The sequence below is a fragment of the Tympanuchus pallidicinctus genome, unplaced genomic scaffold (genome assembly GCF_026119805.1).
Source record: "Tympanuchus pallidicinctus isolate F22 unplaced genomic scaffold, pur_lepc_1.0 scaffold5, whole genome shotgun sequence".
In the NCBI taxonomy this organism is placed as follows: domain Eukaryota; kingdom Metazoa; phylum Chordata; class Aves; order Galliformes; family Phasianidae; genus Tympanuchus; species Tympanuchus pallidicinctus.
Genome location: NW_026294769.1, coordinates 15,391,983 through 15,409,649, shown reverse-complemented (window position 1 = coordinate 15,409,649; position 17,667 = coordinate 15,391,983).

Genomic DNA, 17,667 nt, shown 5'->3' with positions numbered 1-17,667 from the left:
CAGGGAGTAGAGCAAACATAGATTATAAAACTCCATTTCCTATTTCAATGATCTATTTCTAACAGTCTCTTAGCAATTTGTTATTTAGATGTTTGTACACATTTTCAGTCAGAAGATAGGAAGAACCAACATGAGACATGTGTAAGGAAACCGAGTTATAAAGAACAATGTGCAGCAGGCTGACAGATTTAACTGCTAATTCCCAGATTGTTTTTTTTTTTTTTTAACTGGATATACGGCGTTGATTATTTAATGGCAGCTGGACTCCACTTATAATGGAAGCCAGGGATCTGGCCCTTAGTTCTTTTTTTGAGAAGAGTTTTGCATATACATAAATGTACCTGACATTATCACAAGTCTCCAGACCATATTTTGGTATCATAGGACAATAAGGCTTTGTAGAGGAAAGCATAGAGTGAATGGAGGCTTTTTCATAAGGGTAGCAAAACAAAGGACAGAGTGCAGCCCAAATTTGGTATCATGATGGCAAGATAACCCACTGCAAGGGGCTACATGAATTAAGCAGTATGAGTTTAGGGCCCTCAGTCATCTGTATAAATTCATTATTGGAAGTTGTACTCCAAGAACTAACGGCTGGTAACTGAAGAAACAAGCCACAGCTTTACTTGTGCAAATGACATCCAGAGAACCACTTACACACACATGAGGCTCATAACAAGCTTACTAGCAGATCTAGATCTGTTCCAGGTTAAAAACATATGTTAATATATTATTCCTCGGAAGTGATTTAGCTGCCTTGGAGAAATGGGACCTGAAGGGCTGGGCAGAGGGGAGTTCCCCTGCTGGAAAATATGCCCCTTTCCAACTATGCACTTGAGCTGGTGGAAGGACAACATCAACTTATGCATACTATGCTTCAGGCATTTGCTGAGGTTACCAGCACTGGTTTTTTTCAGATCTGCTTCCAGTACCCCAGGTAGTACTTAAAGAGTCAAAAGAATACTTCATTAGTTGCCACAGACAGTCACACACAGCAGTTTTTGCAGCCAAAAAATTTTAAGAAAGATAGCTTTGCCAAGTTAAATTTGCAGAAGGTGCGCCATCAGTAGAAAGCAGTACCTTGTATACATATGACATGATATGAATTCCATCAAGCATAACACAGTTGCAAGCATGGCAAAGTAGGCTGTTCCTAGAGGCAGTTAACAGTTCTGAGCCTACAGTCTTCTTTCCCTTTTCTCTGGGAGCCTGTGGTGCCAAAGGCTGGTGCACATTGTGGAAGTAGGACATCTTCATTCATAGGAACAGTTTGCCCCCCCCTCTCCCCTCAGAAAAAGCAAATTGGGCAGGAGCAAAAAAAGAAAATATTCAAATCTCTCAGCCTCTTCTCCCAGCTCTTTATTTAATTCTGCCCTTTCCTTCTTCCCACTCAGAAGGGTTCCCACCCTTGTTCTGATCCTGCCACTCTCCTTATGGGAAACAAAATTAAGTTTGCTCTACAAAACACTGAGAATCCCTGAGCCAGGTTTAGCTAATGAAGAGTTTTCCTTCTTGCTATTGTGCTTCCCATTAACTAAGCTATACTAACTGTGCATTAATGTCCCTGCTGTTTAGACTTGGAATACTGCAGTGCCTCTTTGCCACCCTGCTCCCTGCCTTGAAGCTCATGTTGCTTTGTAGTCAAGGGTTGATTCCATTGTCATTACAGGTCTTAAGAAAATGTTACTGGCAGAAAGACTACGGTCCAGGGAATATGACCTCCTCTTACTCAGTTCTCCTGGAAGCAGAAGTTTCCATGAATATATGCAAGGTCTTATGCAAAGCTTGAGCATTACAAGGCTCATATTTTAATCAAAGCAGATGTTTTATTACCACTGTGCAGTCAGTTGTCCTTTATCCAAAACATGATTGAAAGAGGTAAAACACTTGGGACAAGAAGGTATGTAGAAAAATGGAATGCACTTTGCCACACTTATTATAAAGTGAAATAACTGCACTGGATTGGCATTCACAAACTCTCATTCAATACACACATTGAACAATCAGGTGGCTTTTGGATAACACAGGCCAAATAATCTGCCCAGCTTGGTCATCACATTTCCTGGCAAAAACATTCTGGCTGTCACAAATTATGGTATATTATTGTCTATTATTGTCTGCCTTTTCAGGGATGAAAACCTTCCTCCTAGACAAGACATAACATATGATATGATAAACTGTGCACTTATGGAACTTTACAACCCCTTGCTATTAATAAGTGGGGTGGGCAGCATCCCTTATATCAGAACATTCAGTTTTGAAATACAAAGTAACCACAACACATGATCTGTCAGAAACTATCATAATGATAAACAATGGGGTGAGCTCCAAAATAAATAAATAAACACTGCCAAAGAAATTATTTGCATATTTTTCTCTCTCCCCAACCAGTGCTTGAAAAATGTCCTCATTCAATGTGCTTGCTCATCCACGCAGCTGCCAGCTGTGCCTGCTTCCTTCAGCAATAGTCACATGTTACATGGCTTGTAATACTGAGTCCATATTGCTGCAGAAAACTAAGCTATGAAACACAATTCTCTCTGGACCTTTAGAATTCATGTAGAATTATGATTTCAGCACTGCAGCTAAAATTTGACATTCGGCTGAAGACTGTGGCATGCAGGAAACCAAGACAGACAGAGTACATGCAAAAATGTCCAGACACTAAGAGACATCTCCAGCAACCCTCATGTAATTAACATAAATCTGGGCTGCCAAAAGTACTAACAGCACTTGAAGCTGCTTTGAAATCCCAAATGCATGACTTCTAAATTTAGAGCTCTGTTCTTAGTATATTCTGTTATGCACATGTTTAGATTTCTGTTGATTGTTTGCAGAAGAATAGGAATGTAAAGGTTACTTGTTTAGAGCTAAATTATGGCCTACAACTGCAGCTCAGTACTGAGGATGAGGAACAGCCATACTGCCAATGCAGGAATTTAGAGTGGCATCATGATTCAAAAAGCTCAGCACTGAGGCAGCTGCTCTGCTCTTAGAGAGGGTGAGGATGGCAACAGCAGTGTTAGCTAGCATACGCAATCCATTCTCTCCCTTATGCCCTGCCTTTTGCAGATGCTAAAAGAAGTGGTAGGTCTGCACAGCTGTTACAGTTTGAGATTCTGACCATAACTATGCCCTGTGTGGATGGCACAAATATGGGAAGTAAGATCAGATCATAATTATGGGGTAACTATGGAATTTTGCAGCGGGCACTTAATATAAAGACAGATCTCAAACGTGGAAGAAGAAGGTAAGGACCAACATGTTTTATTTTTTATTTGGAAAGATCACTCCTCCAGTGACCATACTCAGAAAATGTGCCAATATATTGCATCCCCCCTGACGCGTTACAGGCAGCTACAACTGTGACTACAGGTCATTTGTTTATTGTCACCTAGTTGTATATAAGATCTGAATTTTTAATTGCACATTTTAATGTCTGAGAAGTCAGACTTTTTCCCATGGGCTTCTAAGGCACACCTGTGCCATTATATAGCTGACACAAGTAGCTCATATCCTACTACTGCCATTTTGTTTGTTTGTTTGTTTGTTTGTTTGTTGTTTTCTTTCCTATGTGCAAGGAGATCAACCAAACATCATATTTTCCATTTACATACTAAAATCTAAATCTTTATGATTTCTTGTTTCTAAATTTATCTGCAACTTCATGAAACAAAAGCTACTTTTATGTGTGCATTGCTTCTTGTAATAATGAGACTGCTTTGCTTTGTGATTATATGTGCTTTTATATCATTAGGCATCCTGAGATGAACTTTTCCTTTCCTTTCCTTTCCTTTCCTTTCCTTTCCTTTCCTTTCCTTTCCTTTCCTTTCCTTTCCTTTCCTTTCCTTTCCTTTCCTTTCCTTTCCTTTCCTTTCCTTTCCTTTCCTTTCCTTTCCTTTCCTTTCCTTTCCTTTCCTTTCCTTTCCTTTCCTTTCCTTTCCTTTCCTTTCCTTTCCTTTCCTTTCCTTTCTTTTCCTATTCTTTCTATTCTTTTCCTGTCCTTTCCCTTGCATTTCCCTTCCCTTTTCCTTCCCTTTCCTTTCTTATTCCCATGTAGTTTTGTTAACTCAGAAAAAATACTTTTTGATGCCTAATATCACAAAATTTCTCCCTTTTCTCCTTTGATGTAATTCTGTACAACTTCTCTCCCTTTCTTAGCACTGTTATTTATTTTTTCTTTTTAATTTTAAGTCTTTTTATATTAATATCTGTTCCCTTTATTTGTAAATCATTTTTGTGGTAGTCTGAAGAAGAAAGAGCATGTGCCAAATGGAGTAAACAGATATTATGGAAAGAGGCAAATTGGATGATTCTAATGGATATCACCTCAGTAGTAGAGAGAATAATCTCTAGGTAAAGTATTAGGTTGCTGTTAATGTAACCATGAAGACAGAGGGTGGTAACAGGATAATCCTAGTAGATATACTCAAGTGTTTAAACCAGTTTTATGGTATCCTCCACACGATAATGTAAGCAAAAGGGAGTAGATAAGGAACACATTTTTAACCATTTTTATATTAGTGAAAGGATCCTAGATAATAAAAATAACAGCTGGAGATGTTCTTGCCTGAGAAGGAATATTCTGCATTTGGTGTTGGAAATATGATAAGATGGTTCTTATTACTAAAGTAGTCTTTCATATTTCTGCTTCTTCAATAAGAATAAAACAGTGGAGGAAAGAGATTTTTTTTAAAAAAAAAAAGGGTCTTCACCAAAGATGCTGCTAGTTGTTTCTAATAGTTCAGAATAGAAGGTAAATATTGTGAATGAAACATCTACATAGCAAAAAGAAAAAGATTGAAAAAAATATCTGCTGGTCTATTTTTGGAATCCGCAATGGAAAACCTACTCACAGTAGATAACAGCCTGTACTGCCCTTTAACATCTGCCCATAATGTGTAACAACACTAAAAATTTTAATAGGAGTGACTTCATCCCGGAAGATGCTTGCTCATCATCTCATACATCACAACATTTTCCAGAATTTCTAAAAATAATAACTGGCAGTTTCTCTGTGCGGACACTCTGAACTCAAATAAGATAACTCGGTTTTTGATCTTATTTAAATGAACTAAGAGTTAATTGCTACCATAAAGCAAGTGGTTTCCTAGCTATAGATATCATGATCTAATTGCATTTACCATGTGCAAACAGAATATATCATCAAACTGTATATATACATGCAAATGAACTTTTGTAGGCTAATTTTTGTGATATTTTACCTATGCCAAATACATCATATATTTGATGTGGTATGTATTAGCAAAAAAAATTAAATGGAAACCATTAAAAATAAAATCCTGGACACTCACAAATATGGTTCACAACTAAACCAAATTATACTGAGCTGATCATCCTAGTTAAAATACTAATCATTACAGTTAAAAGGAGATTGAATACAAAATGCAAAATAAAACGTTAACACGAAATCTATATAAATGACAAAGTATTGTAAGCTACAAGCTGAACTTTATTCAGCTGGATGAGAAGACTGTACGTCCAAAAACTTGTCTGCTTCTTCCAGTCACATCTGTTGATTTAGTAAAAAGCATCCCTCCTCCCTGCTGTATTTGCACTAAAAATAACCTCAAATAGCCATGCCTACAATGAAATATCATAATAAAAAGGAATTTAGACATGGAAGAACAGAATAAGGCATAGATTATGTGTATATATTCTGGATTTCAAACTACAGATAGATGCACATGTTCAGTAGATATTTTGGGGTTGTCGTTTTAACATAGCGCTGTGCCAAGCACATTCAACAACATGTCGGGGAGTGACAGATGATCACCATCAAAAGATGGCACACAAGGAAACATATGCTAAAATGGTATAGGTTTAAATTGGCTTAACTTATGAAAATACTTTACATGAAAAAGCTCTATAAAAATTAATTACAGCATTTTGAACAATCACTTCGACATTTTTATTGTTCAGGAAACATGAAGGAAATTCAAAGATATTGAAAAATTTCCTGTATTTACACAGTTCTGATATTTAAAACACAGAAGTTTCTTCCAACTTGATTTAACTTAAATATATATATTTTTTTTTTTCTATAGATAGATAAGCTTGGATGAAAATTGCTGCCAAACAACCATTTTTTTGTCAAGATAAAATCTTTACCACATATTACCATAATAAACTCAGATTTCTTCAGAGTACAAGACACTTCAAAATTCGCACAGACTATATCAGTCAGGTTGAAACTGTCTAACTAAAGCATCTCAGAATAGGTGGTCCTGTTTCTCAGAAAATCTTCTACTATTGACTTTTATCCATACTATTTTACATATGCTCCAATCATCTAAAGATAAACCAAAATCTTTGTTATTAAGTTTTGCATATAAAACAGTTTAGTGGGATAGGTAAATGAAGAGGATCATCAAGAATGATACAAACAGTCTGCTTAAAATTCCATATCCCCTTGAAATTAACTTAATACAATATATATATATATATATATTTGGAAATAATTAATGAAAATGAGTTCTGCTTTACCAGACTGTGACAAAACAATTTGTTCAGAGATATTGGGTGAAAAAAAAAAAAAATGGGCTTGTGATTCACAGAAGTCTAACACGGGGAAAAAGCAAGTGATAGAGGTGATTTTGCTTCCATACACTGCCTCAGCTTTAACAAGTCTCTAAGTTAAGACTTTTCTATGTCTCTACGCTGTAGTCCACAGTCTGAGTAGGCTATTCCAGGGATAGGTCAGCAGAAGAAGCCCAACTCACCAGCGTGGTTTGTCTCACCAAGCAGTTATTCAAAAAGGTTCTGCTTTCCTCAGTAAAAACATTGCAAGGGCCGTTAGAGAGGAGATCTCTAGGCAGGAATGTCATGGTCTTGGTCTCTCCTATAACATTCAGTTTAGTATGCCTGAAAGCTGAAACGTGAATCTAAATATGTTGCTTGAGAGAGGGAGTTGAATGGAGGTACCTGAGACACTTCTGGCAGTGACAGTTGAGACAGTGGAAGCAGAACAGCTGCAGCTGGGAGCTGCTGTGCCTGGACTACATTAGCTGTACCGCTTTCAGCACTGCTCCCAGCTTAATGCAGCTTTATTGCTTCCTGTATCTGAGCTAATTTGTTCAGAGGTAGCACGAGTATCTCCGTACGGCGCTGCACCATGTCATGTGTATATACCTTTTATGGCCTGCAATGCACAGGATGTCAGGCAAAGATGATCTAATAATCCTTTCTGGCCTTAAACCACATGAAACCATCATCAGTCAGTTCCATTAATCTTCCGTGAAGGAAAATAAGAAACCTGAACATAGCAAGACAGTGAGATATAGCAGTAAAAATGTTGAAAATGTTTCTCAAATTCACTCGTTTCTCTCTCTAATTCTGCCATAAATTACTGGCCCGAGTCATGCACTGCCCATGGAGACAGCAAGGCATTCTCAGACTTCATCTCACTGCTGCAGGGGCCGCAGACTTGGCCTTGCTATCTAAGCTGTAGAAACTAGCATAAATTTGTTGGAAGATGAAGAAGAGACAGTTGCACACTAGTATGCTCATCAAAGCTCCCCTCGCACTAGCCCAAGAATTTTCAGCCTGCCTTATTTTTGGGCCCACAATGCTCAATACTAATGGCCATCCTGTTTTGCTGGTTTCATGAGCATGAGCTAGAAACAAACAGCCTTGGATTCATTCCTTCTGTTTTCATGCATCTCGTGTAAAGTACACTGAGCAAGTTGCAATCTGGAAATGGGCAAAAGCTTTGGATCAAAAAATCTGATGGATCTTGGCCAGTTAGTGCAGAAGTTACCAGAACACAGTCTCATTGCTCCACACACAGAGAACAAACAGCTGGAGGGCCTAGGCATCCACGTGATGGGGTTTTTGAGAGAATCAAGCCTGGGAGATGTGCTGATTTTCTCTTCTGGCATGGGAGTAGGTTTATTTTGGACAGCATCTGGTTTATTTTTTTTGTTCTCTGTTGTATGTCGTGTTCCTTTAAAAAGGGAGTGACAAGGTCAGATAGACCCCCTGGAGGGAGAAGAGATTCCTCCTTTCCCTGGAGAGCAGATGAGCATGCCTGGGGACTGGGTGGGAGGAGGGAGAGGAGAGGAGGAGCTCTCAAGCTTTGGGGTGTAGTGAGAAAGAGAACGGGAGCCCCAGAGAGAAGATGGGATCCTGCTGTTCATAGAGAGACTAATGAAAGGGACAGGGAACATCTGCACTCTCTCGGTGACAGGAAGAGGTCTTCCAAGGGATCAGAGGATTGCAGGGAATTTGCTGCAATCCAGAAAGACACAGAGTGGGCTGAAACCAAAACTGGAGGAAAGCACCCACCTCACAAAACACAGAGGGGCTGAAGTTGTTCATAAACTTTTCCTACATTTTTCCTTGCAGAGAGAAAATATTTCTCTATTTATAAATTTTAACATTCTCGTTTCTAGTCTGTACAGTCTGTCTGAGTTCAAAAGATCCTTTGGTCTCTTCAGGAAGCTCATAGGAAGGAAAACATCTAGATCCTCATCAAAGCCTTGGCTGTCTTCTCATGAGGTAAAGAGTCAGAAATGACCCTCTGTTTCACCCATCAGGACTACACATACGTGAATAATAGAAATACTATGAAGCAGTTAATTAAATTTCACCCGTAGTATGGAATTGCCTCCAAAAAGGGGATGAAAAAATGGGAAAAACATGTCAGTTAGCATACCCTTAATAATTCTTCATTTAGGTTGAACAGAGCAAAGAAATGGATGGTTCATCAGTAGTTCAAAAAAATATAAAGGGTTTGTTTTGGATCAAATTGACAATTATTTTCTTTTTCAGAGTTTCATGAAACATTGCAAAAAATGATGCAACCCAAAATATTTTATGTGGGTTCAAACTTTTCAAAACTGTTTTTTTCAAAAACACTGAAAGAAATTTCAAAATGGGAGGTCATTTCAAATGAAATAATTGAAGTGCTTCACTTGCTTACCAAATTGTCAGAAGGAAGCTTTTGATTCTTTCAGAATTTTACAGGGTTTTTCCAAAGTGAAACACTCAACAAGACGGACATGATTTTGTAAAGTGTTTTGGTATCTGTCTGCCTCCACTTCCAAAAAAAAAAAAAAAAAGTCAAAAGATTTCATTCAGCTTCACAGACAAGCAAACACTAAGAGCTAAGAAGTATGTGAGTACTGAACTTTTTTCTGGTCATGCAGACCCAAAGTGCCCCTGAAGAGTTAGTTAAGTCATTACCAGAATAGCCTATCAGAAACCCAGATCTGTAAAGAACAAAAATTAAAAACAGATATGTCATGAATGTTCTTGTTGCTCTTTATTATTTTTCATTTTCTTCTACATTCTTTCTCTCCTCCTTTTGCCCAATCCTTCCTAGATGCCTGTGTACCAGACATTCCAGGACAAAATATCTTGTGATCTCTACGCAAAAAAAAATTAACAGTTAAATCCTCTGCCTGTATAAATTTTCTCCATACTCATAAATTGAGTTGTGCTACCTAGAAATCTCATCTGATGGCTTCAGATGCAGTGACTTCAAAAGCTTATTTTATAGAAAAAATCAACGTACAGGGGCATTTTTTGTTCTACAGATTTTTGTAGGCCAGAAGTTTCCTCTTTGGATTTTAGAGACAAAATCAAGTGCCAGCATCACTGATGGATTTCAATTGTTTAAGAAATGAAATGATTTTTAGGACAAGGTGAAGGACACACCATAATCCATTGGCAAGGTACGAATTCTCTTGAATAAGATCTGAGACATAAAGAAGTGGAAAACTTGTGGCCTTTAGGACAAACTGAGCCTATGGAATATTTTCACACATTCCCAGACCTCCCAGAAATCTACAAGCATATCAAACTGTGTTGAGGGAGAGTGCCTTCAGCTAATGCCGACCTGAAGAGCTAAGCCATATGGCCTGCTGCTGTGCCATACAGATGCCCCATTTCCAAATGTAAGCTGAGTTTACTACTTTCAATATCACATCTCAAGAACAAAGTTACATTGCTTTTGAATCCACGCAGGCTCCCAAAGCAGCACATGGGCAAGTTTCTAGGTCACAGGGAAAAAGTACTGTGTAAATGTGTCAATATAGTTCAGGTCTGTGCTGTCCCTGTTTACTAATTCTGCATGAATGTGGACCACAGCAGGTGCCAGGATATTGGAAAATAAACCAGGTAAAATCAGTTTGATGTCCCAGAGATAAAAAGCATTTGTTTTGCTCTAAATTGACTGAGTCCTCTAGTGTTGATAAATTCATATGGGGGATTTATGTTGTTTTCAGTACTTCTTTTATTGATGTATCTTCCTTCCATTAAATCAATTTTATCTTTTTTTTTTAATCTGCAAAACAAAATTAACTGCAAAGTTCACTCACTAACTTTTTCTTCTTTCCTTCTTTTTCTTTCCTCTGTCTCTGTGTCTCTTTCCTTCTCTCTGTCTCTCCTTTTCACTCTCAGTTTAATTCTTTGAAGTCTTTTTAACATTATAGGAATACCAAGTTTGGTCTTTGCCATTTAATATTTTTCCTGGAGCAGCTCTGGGAAGTCTTGTGTTCTGGGTGTTCTGGCACTGTTGTATAAAGAATGAGAATCTTGAACAAAGACTTTCTTTGCCCAAAATTGTAATTAGTTGCTGAAGCTGCTAACAAAAGAAGAGGCAGATGAACAAAATGATTCTAGACATTTAAAAAGCTTGTATAATGACAGATTGAAGAGATAGGGACTGTTTGGGGGGGAGGGGGCAGGAAAGAAAAAAAATAGTTCATTTTTGTTCAGAAGAATAGTCTTATTAAATCAATAAAATTAGATAAAAAAAGTATTAGCATAATTACTGTATAACTATGTAATTAAGCATTGTAGAGGTGCAGTACACCTTTATGTTAAATATTTTGCTCTGTTGGCTAAGGTACTCCCACAAAAGTGAAGTCGTCTTTAAAGATGATTCTGTATTTCTTAGTTCTTGCACCACTGAGGACTGCAAGACCTATGAGTGTGTGGAGCTTTCGATAAGAAAACCCATGTCTAACTCATGAGATTTACAAGGGTAATTTTGTCATCTGTTGCAAAAGTCCAAATAAATTATGTCTTCCAATCTTCTTGTATTCACTCTTTTGTTATCACACCCAAACAATTAAAAGAATGTGAATAGCTTACAGAGGCACAGATTTCTTCTACAGAAGCCAGGATGATCTGTCTCCATCATATTATTTTCAGCTGGGTATTTTATAATTCTGTTTTTAATTAGCATTTCAACCAACTTTCTTGGTACTAAAGTAAGAATTCTCAGCCCTGAATTTCCCAGAATAACCTTTACAGTAAAATAATATTTGCAAGAGCTGTTCGCTGAGGCAGCATCGACTTAATTCTGATTTCTTCTACTTGCTTTTCAAACACTTTTGAGTAATTTTATTTTTCAGTTTTTGTTTCAAAAAGCCGCTATGCTATTTGTCTGCACGCACGTGTGTGCATGTGTGTATGTGTGTGTGTGTTATTTCTCTTTTCCCAGAGCTTAGATAGTACCTACACCCTTGTAGCACTATATTTACTGTAAAACTGAAGAAACACTCCTATGGAAAGGCCATAGACAGACAGGAGTTGCACATTGACTAAAAGAGAATCAAAAGAAAGGCTGAGAGAGAGCTCAGCAGTCAGGTCACAGGGAAGAAAGGTAACAATACAGTAGAGAGATGGCTTGTATTTTCAATAAGTGACAAAACCAATTTCAATACTTGCTTTGTGGTTCACATCTACCTGTCATGGACACGTAGGACTCTCCGTGCCTCAACAGTATGTCTGAGTACAGCATGCTGTATAACTCAAACAGGGCCTCAAATGAACAAAAACTTAGTAGACTCTGCCCAAGGTTCAGAAAAAAAAAGAAAAAAGGAAAAAAAAATACCAGTTCCAGTGTGAACAAAATCAGGAGATCCAATTTTTATAGGCTTTGAGTCTTGGTGCTGTTTAAAGTTTCAATGTGTAGGAACCAAATTTTCAATCACTACATTATGTACTTAAACATTTCAGATATTTTCTTTTATCAAATACTGATTTTGGCCAGGATCAGAACCTGATCATCAAGGCCAGTGAGGTATAGGCTGCTCAGTATATCACTATATTTGAAAATGTCGTTTAGGCCTGGAAATTGTGCTGAAGCAATGTCAAAAATTTCTTGCTTTCTAGAGGCAAGGCCACTGGCACAACTTCTTCAGACAGATCTCTACCATGGAAAATTTATGTGTTTTTCTTAATCTTTCTTGATCTTTAACCCCAAAATTAATGTGATTATATTTTATGTACATTTTGTAGAGGAAAACAGTGTATGCTCTATGGCTTTAAACTATTTCATACAAACACATCTTATTTGATAGATATTTATATTATTCTACTGAAATCTTGAGTTATCTATCATATAGAATAACATGTACAAAAAGAAAAAAGATTTTTCTCCACAAGGAAAGTCAATAAAAATACAATGTTTAAAAACACAGAATTGTCATATCTAATAGCCAAAGTAAGCAACATACCTTCTCTTGATTTGGAATCCAACTTTTCATCCCACAGCTGAATTTTCTCTCATGTTGGTGCTGACCTTCAGGCATGTTTTAAGAACCAGGAGAGACCAAATGCTCAGCTCCAGACAAAGAAAGTACTCTAAAGAACAAAATTCATTGAGCTTTGCTGAAAACATAAATAATGACATTCTGCAAATGAATTAAAATGAAATACAAATGCTGCAAGAAGGAAATAATCTATGATACATTTCTGATAATAGTCAAGGGAAGAGTCTTAACTGGTGATGCTTCCTTCTGCTTTAAGATATGAAGAGAAAAATATAGTTCACAAAGAGGCCATTCTTGCCCAGCTGCAGACACTGCAGTTCAAGGATCCCATTTTGCTTGTTAAAGCAGGGAGGAACATCTCAGAATTTCCTTTATTACCTATTCAATGATATAAAACTTAATTATTACAAGACAAGTGAATGTCTCTAATTTGCTCCGTCTCATGGCTCATTCAGTCTATAGCTTCACCTCACATTTATGCTCTGTGGTTACCCACACAAGATTAATCTTGCTGTGCTGTGCTCTCAGACCTACCTCTCAGATGGAAAAGTTGATTTCTTCCATAGCCTTTCACCTATTCATATTTTTTTTATTCATCTATGCTTGACATCTTTTTTATGACTTAAATTATGCTGAAAGTATAAACTTTTGAAACATAATTTGTATTCCTGAAATTAATAGCAGGTTTTTAAAAGCATGTAAATACAGCTGCCGCTTCACTAGGATTCCTATATACCTATTCTACTCATTTTGTGGATTGGTAGCAGTCCTTTGTCTCCAGTTGTCACCCATTTGTGCAATGCTTGGTGTTAACAGGATTTGACCTCCTATAAATTGTACAAGTCATCATTGAAAGTGGTGAAATAATTACTTTACTACTTTTTTTCTTAATTTCATTTAGTTTTCCTTTGAACAATGTTGTGAACATGAATATTAAGGCATAATCATGGCCCTCATGCTCCATTGCAAAAACACCAAGTGTTGACTTTAAAAAAATTTGTCTGGTGGACTATCTGACCATCTGAAGCAGAAGAGGAAGGAAGAAAAAAATAAAAGAATAGCTCCAGAAAAAAATCACAGATTTGTTTCCATTTCTTTAAGCAAACTCAGTTAAATAAATGTCAATCAAGAAAGTTGAAACAGACAATTCTATTGATGAAATAAAAACATAATAAAAATTAAACACACAAACATATTCAGTGTACTGTTTCATGTTTCAATTACCTATTTGAAACAAGCATACTTATAGGGAAAGGATTCCTTTATAATCCATATTTTTGACAAAGGTTAGAATTAACGCTTCATCCCTTCATGGATAATTTTTAATCAAGTTTATGGAAATACTGTTAATGAGTAATGTTTACAAATCTGATAAGATTCTCAAATGCAATTGAAACACAATAGATGTTTAGAAATTAATTATCTGTCCTTGAAAAGAGTGCGTATTTTTACTGACCTGAAGCTGCACATATCATGTTAACTATGTGCAAAACCTAAAGCCTGTTATACATTCTTACAAGAGTGGTGATGAAACATTTCTTAAACTGGTATATTTATAGAACAGAGTTTTGCTAGTTTACAGTGAAATCCTACTAAAAGTATTGTGAAGATCTATCTGATGTGTTTGACTATTAATCTGAAGTCAATTCAACTGATGTTCATATTGTTTTGTTGGTGAGATTATTCCCTTATGAGTGTCATAAAGGCAAGTCCACCGTAGCCAGGTCACAGTGTGCGCTCAGATCTCTACGTCTTCCTCAGCTAAGTGAAGCTGAGGGAACAGCAGCAGGAGAGGAGAAGACTGAGAGGTAGAAAGGATCTTTTTATATCAGTTTTGAGTCTCCAGCAACATTAAAACATTGAAAAGACTAGAAAACTAAAAAATTGGTGATCCCAGGACAAAATTAACTGAGACAAAGTGTTATGTTGAAGGCTGTTGTTTTTTCTTCCCACTCCCATAACTTATGTTATGTATAAGGTCTCTGACAAATAGGTCCCAGACGAAACAGCTGAGTGGTGTATTTGCATGAGAAATAAAATTAAAACATTGTGTACCTCTGGTGTTTGAGGTAATGACATCACATGCTTCTCAAAAATAGTTTCAAAAATCTGTGTTCAAAAGTGCAGAGGAGTTGTAACCTTCTAGATCTTCACTAATTAGTGATTGGGGAACATCCAAGAAAAAAAAAAAAAAAAAAATCATTTTACTAGTTTCCTTGTAGAGGTGCACTGAAAGGTCATATGTTTAAAGGCTGAGTTGCATAAAGCAGAATTCATTGTCTACTGATAAGAATTAAGAGATTTGTTCTTTTGAAGTCCTGGAACCTATACTTCAATGTAAAATGTAATGTCTTCCTGAAAATCGAAGAAAAAAACATTGATTAACTTGTATTGGTATTAATTTAAAGCAGATCATTCAGAGAGCCACTGTCAAGCAGTTTTTTCCAGGAAATCTTACTAGCAAAACAAGACAAGCTCTCCAAACTCTCCATAGAGTGAAGTCAGCCTATACACCATATTTTAGCTATGACAGGATCCCACTGTAATGCTGAGCATAGCCAAACACACAACAAAGTCCACAGTTTGTGTCATTCCGAAAACTATGTTGATATCAGAAAGAATCAAAGCACAACTCTTCAACCAGCTTTTGTTCTGTGGTTCTACTGACTGAAATGAGTCAGCAGTGTGAGGAGAAATGTGCATGTGATTAGACTTCTCAGGGGCAGGTTGGCCACCAGCCTTTCCCAGATGAAAGTGTCTTAAAACCCGGACAGTTATAGGTTAAGGGCCATATGGTCTGGCTGTACTTCCTCTATGTGACTTGAAGGAAGGTTGTAGACAAGATAAAACTGACAGTCTACTTTAGCATTGCTGTAAAGTGGGGAAAAGCAGTGAGATTATATCAAGAACATTGGATTGCAATTTTTTAAGAAGGTGGAAATGTGTTTTCTTTCCATAATAATATTGAAATGTAACATGATTTTTTACCATTTATATATGATGAGTTACTGTTATGAAAAGTCTTCCTCCTTCCTCCCCCGTAATCCCCCCACCAAAAAAAAAAAAAAAAGAAGCAAAATTTCTAACTTGCACTGAAGCCTGAAGATAAAGGATAGCTTTGTTGCTATTCCCTAACTAAATGCAAGGAACAACAGAAGTTTGACAGTGATTTAGAGGAAATCTTAATGAAACTAAAACCTCCAAACACCCTACTAGTGTCTGCCTACTAGTGGAAAAGAGATACAAAATTATTTAAAAGCTGCTTGAATGTTTGTGGACCGCGCTGCATCTATTTAAATAGACATTTTTTTCATAGCTCTTGGCATTATTACGCACATGGATATTTATTCCTGGTCCTGAGTATGCCTGCAGTTTTCCTGCATATTTTTCTGTCTGGTTTCAGGATATACCAGCAGTCCTGAATCTTTCGGATACAATGGGGATAGTTGATTATTCTGAAAAGGGAAATTATCTGGTGTCAAACAGATGTGAGAAACCTCTTTTTTTTTCCAAAATGTTGCTTATTGAAAAGAGTGGGACTTTCTGGATTGCAGGTGTGATCTGGAAATGTATTTCTAGATCTACTAATGAAGGATATACACATACACACGTGCATGTGTATAAGTGACTGAATGTGTGAGCGAATGAATGAGGGAAAAGCACAAAGCAGGTGAACAGGTGCTCTCTAGTGTTAAAAGTGGTGATCAAACAGATGATGGCAATTACGAGTAGGGGAAGGGGTCTGGCAGAGTGGCTTCAAAACTGTCTAAAGCAATTTTACCTTGACAGGAGGCATCCACAGTGCCAGCATCACCATGGGGAAAAAACAGTGGGAGAACTCCGTTTATATACATCTCCTTCAATTGAAGGAGGTCAGCTTATACATCTTCCTCAGGCACCAAAGTGCCCAGACCTACTTCTTACCTATTACCATGTCAGAAGAATCAGTTTTTACGTGAACCCTTAAAGCAGAGTCCCTTCCCTTCCCTTCAGTCCCTTCCATTAAATGGTCCCATTTTCCCCTTACTCTGTCTATCACTGACTTTGAAGGCACATCAGGCACTGAAGGGACTGAGCCTCCCGCTAATTCTGAAGCACTGTCTCCAAGATGCTTTGGCTGAGTATGAAGCTCAGGCCAAGATGAGGAGCTGACTGCCTGGCATCGAGTGGGAAGCACTGCTCCCCTCAGCACAGTACCCGACTTGGAGCCACAGGCGGGGATGGAATGCATGGCAGAGGCAGCGGCCCAATGAGCCCCTCGGAGCAAGTAGGGGAACCTCCGTGCCTCCACCTCCCCCACATGCATTTCTCTGTTCAAAAACAAGATGCAATTATTTAACATTTTTCTCCTTTTTTTTCTTCCCCCTCCCCCCTTTTTCCTGGTCAAGAAGGAGGATGTATTCCACCTGTGGATCATACACTTATTCTAGCCCTGAGAAACACCACCTGCCTTTCAGGTGAAAATAGCAGGCTCCCAGAAAGCTTTGGAGATCTTTTCTCTTATCCCTACGGATACATATTTGCTTGCATTTCCCTAAGCAGAGAATGACTAAGACTGCTAATAACAGTGTGACATATGGGAAGAATATTTTCTAAGCCCCAGATCTGCTTTTTAGAGATCCACTTTAGTTTTCTTTTTTTTCCCTAACACGACATTCCCCCCTCCCCCCCTTCCCCTCCCATTCTCCCCCCCCCCCCCCCCCCCCCCCCATATGCACATACACCATCATAACATCCCAAAAGGGGGGAGCTAAATCTTCCTGAAGGCTGCCCGTTGTGAGCGCAACATTTCAAAGACACGGATACCCTGGAGGAGAACAAAAGAAAAAGGAAAAAAAAGCCGTAAATAAGGGATGGGAGGATAATTTTTGGCTATTTGAGCGCGTTTGTGTGTTATAGAGAGGCGTTAAATCCTGAGCGCTTCCCTCGGCAGAGCCTTCTTTAGCTGTGTTTTGAAAGCGGAGAGCTGTGAGCTATGGCACTCTTACTATAAAGGAAGAAAGAGGAGAAGGGGTACGGGGAAGCGGCCACAGCTCCTGCGAGCAGTGCACGTCTCCGTGCAGGTACCACGGGCGACAGCAGATAATAGGGTTCCCAAAGGCACCGAGTGCCATGTGAAAAGAAAGCCAGGGGAAGGCGC